Below are 8,879 nucleotides of genomic sequence, written 5' to 3'. Positions count from 1 at the left end.
CGCTGCCCGTGGGGAAGGATCCACCTTGCGCGCACACCGAACGCTCCGCTCTGCTCTGCTCCCGAGCCGGCGACAAAGCCGCGATCGCTGCAGCTGCTGCTTGTGTCGAGGCAGCGGTCCCCTTTTATGGGGCGGCCATTCGCCTTTTTATTTTTTTTTTTTCTTTCCCTTCAAGTACCAGTCGGTAGCTGAAGGGGCTTGGGCTCGGAGAGCCGCTCGTGTGTAAGGTGCTCCGCGAAAACCATCCTCAGGTGTGGGAGGCTATTTAGGGACATCTGGGTAAACAGCTGCAGGTATACAGCTGGGTACGGTACTGCAGGGTGGAAAACACGGCGAGGCAAAAGCCTGTGAGTTAATCTGCAACCCCGGCTAGCTCGTTTGGAAATAAATACACTCGCCTGCCTCTACTCCAATCCCGCAGGTCATCAGCCATTGCAAGTATTTCTCCAATCCTCGGTAGAAGGTTTTGTACCTTGCTGAATTTATTCCAGGGAGAAGCTGGGCGTATGCTACAAGGTGCTGAACACGCATATGGAAAGCATCTTAAATGTTGACAGCTTCGAATCTTGCAGAAGATGCTGCTGACAACCACCTTCTCTATTCATGTTTTGCAGGCTCTACATGGGCAGGGTTTTTTTTTTGGGGGGGGGATGTTTTTTTCATATTTTAGAGGATTGCATAACTGCTCATGTTTATTTGAAGAGAAAAGGAGGGGCAAACCCAACCCCTAGCCTGAAATGAAACACATGATAGGAGACTGTCTTTTCCGGTGCCTTCATGCTGTTTTCTCAGCTAGCATAATTAAATAATCATGCTTTACATAGCTGGAAAAGGTTAGCATGATAATGAAGCGTTAGGGTTTGGGTTTTATTTTTTTTCCTTTAGTGCTGTGTAAAATTTGGGGAAAACCAGAGAGATACATACACACTTTCATAACCTCAGGCTTAAAACAGCAGAAGTGTTTATCAGATATATGCAGCTTATTTTCAAAATGGCAATGGCCATTTTTGTAATCCTTTAGTGATGAGCCACTTAATGATTTTACAGGCCCTACCTCAACTCGACCTCATCTCTCCCCAGTCTAAAGTAAAATGCTGTTTTGAATGCTTTTGTACATCTCTGGGTCAAGTCATAGGCTTTTAAATAGTCCATCATTTGTAACTGCTGAAGTGTATATCCAGTATTAAATTATAGTACAGTGTAATGCTTAGACAGCATGCTATGCAAGGATCAAATTGCAGATAAAGTTCACATAGGAATCTCCTGCAGTGCTTGCACTTGACCCTTGTAAATCTAAGAAAAGATCTTTATAAATGGAAATATACATCCAGTAAGTAGTTGTTTCTGTGTCCAGTTTAATCTGTGGATCGACTGTGGTGAAAAATAATGTCTTTTTATTTACTTTGTAGAGTATATTCATTGCAGTTACTTGCTGTAGGCAGGTGTGTGATAGAAGTTATTTTTGCTTCTTGTACCTTGAGCTTAATTTGAAAAATAAGGCTTTTCTAAGGAGTGATGCAGGCAGTTATGTCAGTTTATGTTGAAATTAGTGTATTCTGATTATAGGTAGAGGCAATTAATTGTACTCAGTATATCTCATAATGCTTAATGTTTACATTGCTTATAATATTTAAACTTGATAGCTTGCTCTCAGATGATAAACTAAGATCCAAATTGAAATAATATCAGATATTTGTCTTCCTTTGCATGCTTTGGTTATGTATGTCTCCAGTGTGAGGATGTGGCTGTATTCACAAGCCTGTATCACTCTATGTATTAATACATATATTTCATATATTATAACAAGAACAGTCATTCTGTGGTGTAGTCACTCAGTGATGTCATGCCCTATCTATTTGTGCATGCTGCGTACAGGCCTTGCAGAAATGAAATGGACTCTTCAGCAAGCAACAAACAGGTTGTTTTTCTCCTCCCCCCAAAATTCAGTTTTATGCTGTGTGTAACTAAAATTAAATGCAGATATATAGTTTTCATGCCTACTGTTTCTCTGCCATACTGGCATGACAACTCTGGGCATAAGTACTTTTAGGTGCCCTTGCCAATTAGTTGAAATGGAATATTTTGCTTACTGTTGGTATTGCCATAGTGTCAGGGAGCTGTGGTCAGGGACCTTAAATAATGTGTTGGGTCCAATATAACCATGGAGCAAAAACTTGGGCCTGGCCCCCAAAATATTATGATCCAAAATACAAAAGAAGACATCGAAAGTGGTGCAAAAAAAGGGAATGAAGCTCATGTTAAGAAGGATATATTGGCTTGTCTGTGGTTTATCCACCTGTGTTTTTTCTCTTTCTCATATGTTAGAGCAAAGGGAATTGTAGAACTTAATGTAAGACTCACACCATTCTTTAAGGGGCATTCTTGGGACATGTGAATGGCTTGCTTTTGGGGGATATTTAAATGTATTTAATTGACTAAATGCTGAAAGTGGAAATTAAATTTTTAAAGATTGTGTCAACCCACTATGGAAAGAATTTCTCTTCAGGCAACATAATTTTTACAGTCTTTTAATTTAAGGAAATATTTTAAAATTTTGGAGTTTTCATTTCAAATTCAAAGTGTTGCACAGGAAAAATCACATTGTTTTGCCTACTCATGTGCCCAAACCCCCAAAAACCCTTAAAAAATATACCTTCAGCTGATAGAAATTTCTGAGTGAACGCATCACTCTGCCCATCCCAAACTGCCCACACATAGAAATACTGCAAGAATTTCCCTTTGCAATGTAGTCTTGTTATTGGAATACTTTGAAATAGTAGTGAAGACAACAGTACACTGAGAGGATGTTATTGGTGTAATGCCCCTATATAAATATGGTCTTTAAGTACCCAAGGCCTGTATATGTGTTACAGGACAAGCATGTGCATCCTGCTCAGGTTTCATGACACTCTTCCTGAGTAGGTATTTATCTCAAGTGCTGACAGAGCAGAACAGACTGATTTTTGTGCTACTCATTTTTCTTGGCTTATGCTGGTATGTCCATCAAAACAGATGGGAAGTTTTCAGTTATTGTTAGTCCTTATGTGGAGTGGGTGGGCAATTCACTGATTAAGAGGGAATCTTAATCAGGACTCTGAGGCAGCTGTGAAGGAGCCAAGGCTCTTGCTGATTGTCTTAAGGTTCTCCTTTTTCTTTTCCTACTCATCTTTCTCCTGCTTCTTTGTGTCCTGAGTGTGTGATACGAGTTTACTTTGTCCTGGATAGAAACCCAAGAGCTAGAAACCAAGGGTGTACAGACCAAAGATTCAGTGCATGATGTGGTAGATGAAAAGACCAGAATGAATTGCATTATAGCTGTTTTAAATAATCTTACTAAATTAATTCTTGCCTAGTTTAGCTAATCCCAAGAATATGCTTGTGTGTCAGCATGCATATGTTGGAACATTTGGCAAAATGCATACAGAGAAACTTGAAAAAAAATCAAGGATGTAGCAGTTTTTGCTTGAATATCTGAGAGATGCAGTTGTAGTTCTGGTTCTTAAATGGTGCTCTATTGGGTCAATGGTAAGGGAATTCTTGCAATGGAAATGAGAATGCTAAGAGGTCTTGTTCACAGATTTGTTCTTTTGTTGTTGATGGCTGTTTATTTGTAGTTTAAAAGCAAATCTGTTTCTGTCTTTCTCATCTGATTTCACTATTGGAAGGACTACTACCCAAAGATTTCATGATAGAGAAGCTTTTAGATGTGAAAGAACTTACTGATGATTTAGCAAAAGAAGTATTTCCCTTCTGATTTTGTACCAAACTCTGGATAGGTGAAAAAAATCTGTACTAAAAGGTTAGTTTATTTTCTTGGATTCGTAACAGAAGAACATAAGGGATATTTGGACAATCTAATCTGACTCATGCATTTAGTTATTTTTAGTTAGTTATCTGAGAACAGTAACCTGTATTTGATAAAAGTCTGTCTTTCAGAGATGCTTGACTAGGTGTATCTTTTGTGTTAAATGAAGTCTAATGTGCAGACATGAGGATATAAAATATTTGCAGCTATTCTTGGAAGTTACCTTTATTATTTCCAATACTCGATTGTCTCTTCCTAAGGAAGTCATATTTCTAATTTGCACTGGCATAGCCTGAATTTTCAGCTGTTGAGTTTTTTGATATCGTTGACAGTAAAGAGCCATTTAGTATGTGATTCAGTTTCTCTAGAAAGGTATTTGGCTCTCTCAGTCAAGTGACTTCAGACACTTAAAGAATTCCACCAGTGTAATTTGTCAAGTCTCTTATGGTAAAACATCTTGCAAGTCTCATGATGTTACAGCTCTTATATCGTCTTCAATTCTTTGATCAGAGGTGATGCTTTGTGACTATTAAATCTTAAAGTGCTTTCAAGGTCTGTAAGTCTGTTATCTCAATTGTCTTTGATCTAATTGTGTCCCTGTCAATAGCATCAGTTTGGTTCTCTAGATACTTTCACCTGTAGGTGGTACTCAAAGTCCTCTGTCTTACTGGTGTTTGAAGTGATCTTGCTGTGCAATCTCTGATCTCCTTTCATGGAGTGGATCTTCATTACTCATGGCTTTTCCAGAAATATTTTGAAAGGGTTCTGTGGAAATTCAGGTTAGTAATTTGCTCTGGGTGGTGGTGGCAGGAGGATACAGTGTACAGTGTATGAAGAAATGAGGCTAATGAAGCTCTACAACTGTAGTGGAACCTGTACTCAAATAATCCTAAAGTGATGACAGGCCCAGCATGTTATTTGGAGCTGTAAATTAATTGTATGACTAACTACAGCAAAGAGCGGCTGTTGTCTTCCAGTCTTTTTGGGTCTGTGATTCCCAAGTCTTTTTTTTTTTGATATACCATGAAAAAATACCTTATCTAAATAGCGGAGTCTCCTCTTCTGTTGTGCTTTAGTTGGTGTCATATTCTCTTTCTTCTGTGAAGGCTGTTCTAGACACTGGCTCGTGTCCTTGCCTTTGTGTGGAATTGCAGTGTTTGTGTCCAGATTATTCATCTACCAGTGGTAGCAACCCAGCAGAGTTTAGGGATGAATACTTAGTAAGTGGATCCCTCCAATGGAATAGTGGCATCATGGGAAAAAAATGCACAGTAAGAGTTCACCAGTACATATTTATGTTGTGGATGCCTGTATTTATGCTTTAGCCTTCACAGCTGAAACTTTGTGTTAAGTGGTGTGGTGGTATTACAGTATATTGTAGAGCTGCTGAAGAGTTACTTAGATAATTTTTTTTTGTTGCTTTAAGTGTTGTCAGGTGACTACATGTGTTTTAAAAGAAAAAAGTTGTAATAGAACTGTTACTGATAAAGGTTTGTGTGTTTGTGTATAGGTGCTTTATTTATATAAAGAGATGACATTTTATGAAGTGGTTCTTTGAAATGGAGGAGTGTAATTTACTAAGAACTAAACTTAGTTTTGTATGTAAGTGATATTGTAGAGGTGACTAGGCGGATAGCAATAGTTTTTAGAAATAGAACAGTAGCAATAGTTTGTCAGCAGTCAAAATAATCTCTGCTTGATAATGTGTTTTCTACGTTTGTTCCTTTAATGGCATATGTAATGGCATATGTTCACAGTCTGAAATACTGTTTTGCTAAGGAGAAACATTGGACAATTTGAGTAGCCACCATTTGTGTTACTCTGTGTGTGTCCTGCTCAAGGTCTTAATGTAGCTGCATGATCTGGTCAGCCTTGCCCTTGTCCATAGTGCTAGATTCCCATGTATTTTTAAGAGAACTTGAGATTCAGCCATGCAGTTCCTCATAAAGCCTGCAAAAGGATTTCATTTTCTTTAGTAGATAGTTACGTTAGCTTTGCTTGTTCTGTGGTGTTCTCTGCTCGTTTGCTTTCTGTGTTATGTGCAAGAGAAAATGGATGACTCTCATTCACTTCAGCATCACAATATGGAGAAATATACCCAGAGCAGGTCTCTGAAGAGAAATGCCTTAACTGTGTTTCCTACAGATAGCTGTGAAGGAAGCTTAAGGGAAGCTTTAAGAGCATGGTCTAAAGCATTGCATTTTATTAGGAGGATGTTGCATTTCTCCATCTGTTTATCCCTTCCCTCAGCTCAAATGTTTATGCAAAAATGTGGGAAAAAGATTCCATCTGCTGTACTTTGTCTCTGCTGTTTTTATTTGGCATAAATAATTACAGGCAGAAAATAAATGAGAATTCCCTTTCACTGCAATTTTGTAACATTTTAAAAACAAGGGAAAGATAGATCAAATACTAAAATGAACCAGATGCAGTCAGACAAATTCAATTACCTTGCAGAGTTTCATAATATTATGTATCCAATTTACTCGTAAAAATAGCACCTCCTATGGCTCATTGAAAAGTTGCTTTTTTTTTTTGCTTGGGGTGGCTGGAAGGTCCTAAGACATTTTGGATGGTACCTGTTTGTGGTGCAGTGGATAGGTTTTACTGACAGCAAGGACACAGATTTTGATCAAAATTACATACTAAGCACTTGCATGCTTACCAGCACTTCATGTGCAGGAAGGATTACCAGGAGAATGGAAGGTAAAAACAGCTAACACAAGGTAAAAGTGCTAGGTTGTGTGTTGTAGACAGAATTCTTTTAGTATGCCTATTTTCTGAAAGTGACCTTTCAGGTTTAAGGCCATCTAAGAAATGTCTTTAGGAAGGCTGGTAGTTGCTCCAGGCTAAGGATCTGAGAGTGAGAGTGTAGGTGTGAAGACAGAATGGCACTGAAATAGGAAGCTTCTTGTCAGGTTAAAAGAGAAATAAAATTGTTAATGTTAAAAACATATGGTTCTTCAGATTTTTATGTAATTGCCAGACAGCTTGCTGGCTGTGTTAGCTGCATTACAAGGGGTCTACTATCTCTTTTTTTCCCTACTCTATTTCTAATTCTCAAGAAAACTGGTAGATTCCCTGCCCACTAGTTTCTTCAGCATTCACTCAAATGTGATTACATGCATGAGAGAGTCTATCTGACTGAATGTAGAATCTCATTTTTCTTGGCCAGCTAAATAGATGTATAGATGCTGTTGCAGATTAATCAGTTATATTTCCCCCCTCTGGAAGGTGAGGTTGCAAGGAAGATCAGTTGGATGAAATTTGTCCACGAGCTAGGGAATTTTTTGGTCCAAATACCCATTGCAAAGTTTGTGTGTTTGTACTTGATGTAGACTAGCAGAAACTGGAACAGAGTGCTTGAAAGTTAGTTTTTTTTAGCCTGCTGGTGACAATAGAGCAGTATTTTTTACTTTTAAGAGTGTGGTTTGTGCTGTGGCTTACCTTCTTGCCCTTCTCACTTAGCAGATCATGGAGACAAAATGTGTAACAGAATTACTGGGCGGCAGGGATGTTGCAGAAAGACTGGGGAACCTCTGTTTTTCATTATATCTTGGTGCCTATGTAGGGTACAGCTAGGATACCATCTCACTATACTGTGCAGCCAGAGTTCTGTGGTGTGACTGTAAGCAAAGCAGAACCTTGCACATCATGTAAAAGCTGCAGCAAAAGGATTGGAGAACAGAGGGAAGTCAAACACAGGATCTGTAGCTTTTTTTGCTGCTTAGTTGATTGGGGCATATGGTAGAAGGGTTTAAGAAATTAGGGCGGGATCAGGGCTAAGATTGAGAAGCTGAGCAGATAGTGCGTTTCAGGGTGCAGAAGCCTGAGGAATTTACACAGCAGACTTTGGATGCTGTCTAGAGTATGACCTTGATGCTCAGCGAAAGCATAACTTTGGGGTCTTGTGTAGTTGTGTTGCAAGTTGCAACGGAGCTAGGTATCATGTGAGAAATGTGGCTGGCATATGAAAAGGTGAGCATCACAGGAGAAAAGTAGATGTTAGCAGTATCATTATTGCATTGCAACTGTGGCATTGTGCTGTTGAATCTTTTCTGCAAATTCATCAAGCTCAGCAGTCTCCCAACAGAGGTCTGCTTGATGATTCTGCTGTTAAAAAGTTTGAATGGGAAGTTTCCCTTAGTTCGTGGGACTTTTGACCTTGTTTTAGCCAATTCTTGGCTGATAAATATTCTAAAGAACAAATACTTTTAAAATGAAGCTGCCTTTTCTATTAACTGGAATGTATCTGAGGCTGTAGTGAGTATCTGCTGTAGTTGTCTGGTTTGTTGTACCATCTTAAACTGTTACACTCATGTTAGGTTTTCTGGTAGTTAATGATGCAAGACAACTTCCACTAAAAACTGCATTTTGAATACTTGCTGCAAATGAAAGCAATTCAACTTACATTGGGATATTCTTAGTATGCTAGAGGCAAGATAGACAAAGTAGATGAGAAAATGTAGCCCAAAAAGCTAAGTGTTCAGATTTTTGTTTCCTGTTGATTTTTCTTTTTAAGCACTTTTTCGGTGTGGAGATCTTAAACTGGTTTAATAGATTTGCAGCCAGTGAGACTTTATTTATTTTTCCTTTATAGAGTCAGACAGTGTTGGTTCTTCAGGGCAGTCCTTACAATCACTTACCTCCTCTATGTGGCTTTTATAATTAAAGCAATGTAGACTATGGGTCCCAGGGTTCTCATTATGTTCTGCACACTGGCAGCAGAACAGACGTGTTTCTTCATCCTGCTGCTTTGGTTTCCCTGCCTATGGCATGGCAGTGATGCTAACTTCTGTTTCAAACACTAAGCTGTCTGTGCCTCCTGAGCAGATCAGCCATGAATTAGTTCTCAGAGACAGGGCTGGGAAGGTGCCATGATGAATTCTGACCAGGTAGGATATGTGCATATTCATAAAGTTGCATAAGCTGCTGAAATTGTTGACAAAATTATTCTGGGTTTTAGTAAGTCTTCAGATCTTCCTTGTTGGTGCTGAGAGATGGATTACTTCTAAGAGCAATTTCCACAAATCTAAATCAAAGCCATACCAGAATTCCTGCAATATGTTGACAC

This window comes from Acanthisitta chloris, unplaced genomic scaffold (assembly GCF_000695815.1).
Source record: "Acanthisitta chloris isolate BGI_N310 unplaced genomic scaffold, ASM69581v1 scaffold21470, whole genome shotgun sequence".
NCBI classification, from domain to species: Eukaryota; Metazoa; Chordata; class Aves; order Passeriformes; family Acanthisittidae; genus Acanthisitta; species Acanthisitta chloris.
This window is presented reverse-complemented; position numbering follows the sequence as displayed.